At 40.2% G+C, this 2,600-nt stretch overlaps 1 protein-coding gene across 1 annotated transcript in view; it reads left to right on the forward strand.

The window, feature by feature from the left end:
* DLX6 (distal-less homeobox 6) overlaps nt 1–161 on the forward strand; it is a 10,282-nt gene extending 10,121 nt beyond the window's left edge. Inside the window, exon 3 of the mRNA XM_056518942.1 lies at nt 1–161. This exon is cut by the window's left edge and continues 319 nt beyond it. The gene's annotated coding sequence lies outside the window, so the exon portion shown is untranslated.
* Nucleotides 162–2,600: the final 2,439 nt, after the last annotated feature.

The following is a 2,600-nucleotide window of genomic DNA, read 5'->3' on the forward strand; positions in this document are numbered from 1 at the left end:
ACCCCCCAATTTTAATTTTTTTTGCCAAATGATGAGAGGATCCGGGAGACCTTCTTATAAGAAACCTCAATCACATGACTTGAAGATCTTCATATCCTGGAGTCACTTTTCAGCCTTCAAATTTTTTTTTTATTTTTTTTTTGGGGGGGGGGGGTTCCCCAGAACTTATAGGGGGGGGGGGTGCAAAAAATTCCAAGGAATGACAGGATAGAACCGCATTGCACAAGCAGCCAGTACACTCCAGCAAAACCTCCTCAGCACCGGGATGGGGGGTGGGGGGCGGGGGGGGGGGGGGAGATACCGCACGTCTTTGGTGCGTCTTTAGGTGAAGACAAAGATGCGTCTTTTTGCGAGGAGCAGGCGACAAACCACTGTTTTCTACACGGACTGTGAATGGCGCAGGTCACGGGCCTCCTTCATATCTTTACAGGGACATTTGTAATGATGGACATGTATGTATATATTGTTGAATTTTAAGTTGTACATACTTTATATGTTATTGTCTTTCATAAATGGAGAACAACAAAAAAAAAACTAAAACTAAAAAAAAAATACTAAAAACATCCATTCCTGAACTGGTGTGAGCGTCCTGTTTGTCTGTTATTGACTCCAGTATAGAAAAGGCGCAGGGACCCGACACTTTCAGCTAAATTGTCGCATCCCATTTATTTTGGGGACACTTTGAACTAAATTGTCACATCCCTTTTTTTTTTTTTTTTGGGGGGGGTGATATTTTTGTGCTAAATTGTTGCATCCCTTTTTCTTTTCTTTTTTTGGAGAGGGAACACTTTGAGCTAAATTGAAACATCCCTTTCTTTTTGGAGGGATACTTTGAGGTAAATTGTCGCATCTCTTTTTTTTGGATACTTTGAGCTAAATTGTCGCATCCCATTTATTTTGGGGACACTTTCAGCTAAATTGTCGCATCCCATTTATTTTGGGGACACTTTTAGCTAAATTGTCGCATCCCATTTAAAAATTTTTTTTTATGGGGATTCTTTGAGCTAAATAGTCGCTTCCCAGTTATTTTTTTTTTTTTTTTTACACTTTTAGCTAAATTGTCGCATCCAATTTTTTTATATCATTTTTTGGGGGGGAGGTGGGGGGGGGGGGGGCATTCACGCATACACCTGGGATCCATTGCGGATTTGAAGTCGTAAAAGTGCGGATGCGGTTTGAGTCTTTATGTGTTTTTGATCGGCAGCTGCCTTGTCAAATCCGCAACTGCAAATCCAGTGTGTGTGAATACGCTTGGAGGAGTTTCTTGCGGTTGCCTCTTTGTCTAAAATTAAAAAGAAATAGAGGTATCCAGCTGTCGCACTGCATTTGTATTGTTGATACATTGCAAGGTGTTGTTCTCTATGGATATATACATTTAAAAAACATTTTAGGTAGCATTGTTAGAAATGTCGCACATTCATGTTTCCCAACCAATGTATCTCTGGCTGCTGTAAGACTACAACTACCAGCATGCCCAGACAACCAATGGCTGGAAACATTTTGCAATCGATGGTATTTGCATTAAGCCTTTTATAAGACAGATAGGGAAGACTAGTGAGCCCAGGAATAGGGAGCATCCATAGGCCAATTGTCCATTTTGGAGCAGCCTTGATACAGTGTAGCAGTAATTGTCGCAGTAAATTGTCGCATAGGGGCGAGGTGTTGTCTGAAGTGTTCTCAGAATATTCTTACACATCTTGCACCCCTTTCTCTGAATAAGTGCTGTAGTATTTCTTGAGATTGTTTATTCAAGCAACACTGCAACATTGTAGCAGCCGTTCCCAGGCGCGACATGTTGCGACATTGTGGCAGTCTTCTGTGTGTTGCCTGACAGCTCACACTCCATTTGCTTTTTTTTCTCTCTCAGAATTTTAGCAAATCGTTTATTCATATAGTAGAAGTGCTGCAGTATTTTTATTATTATCATTATTATTATTTTTGAGAATATTTATTCAACAAATACTGCAACAGTGTAGCAATGATTCCTTGACGCGACATGTTTGCTACAATGTAACAGTGCATTGTGTTGACTGCTTCCTCACTACAATGGCCTATTCTGCACAGCTGACAGGGTCACTCATTTCTCCGAATTTTAACAAAACCATTTATTCATGTAAATAGAAGTGCTGCAGTATTTCTTGAGAATATATAGTCAACCAATACTGAAACAATGTAGTAGTGATGCCTGGACACGACAGGTTGCTACAATGTAACAGTGACTGTCTGATGGCTGATTCTTTACTAGAATTGAATACTCTTAATCAGTGTTTTACCAAACCGGGTGCCTCCAGCTGTTGCAAAACTACAACTTATACTTTTAGTCAACCAATACTGCAACATTGTAGCAGTGATTCCTGGACGCGACAGGTTGCTACAATGTAACAGTGACTGTCTCCTAGCTGATTCTTTACTAGAATTGAATACTCTTGATCAGTGTTTCCCAAACCGGGTGCCTCCAGCTGTTGCAAAACTACAACTTATACTTATATTGAAACCAATACTGCAACAATGTAGCAGTGATGTCTGGACACGACAGGTTGCTACAATGTAACAGTGACTGTCTCATGGCTGATTCTTTACTAGAATTGAATACTCTTAAT

This window comes from Hyla sarda, chromosome 5 (genome assembly GCF_029499605.1).
Source record: "Hyla sarda isolate aHylSar1 chromosome 5, aHylSar1.hap1, whole genome shotgun sequence".
Classification (NCBI taxonomy): domain Eukaryota; kingdom Metazoa; phylum Chordata; class Amphibia; order Anura; family Hylidae; genus Hyla; species Hyla sarda.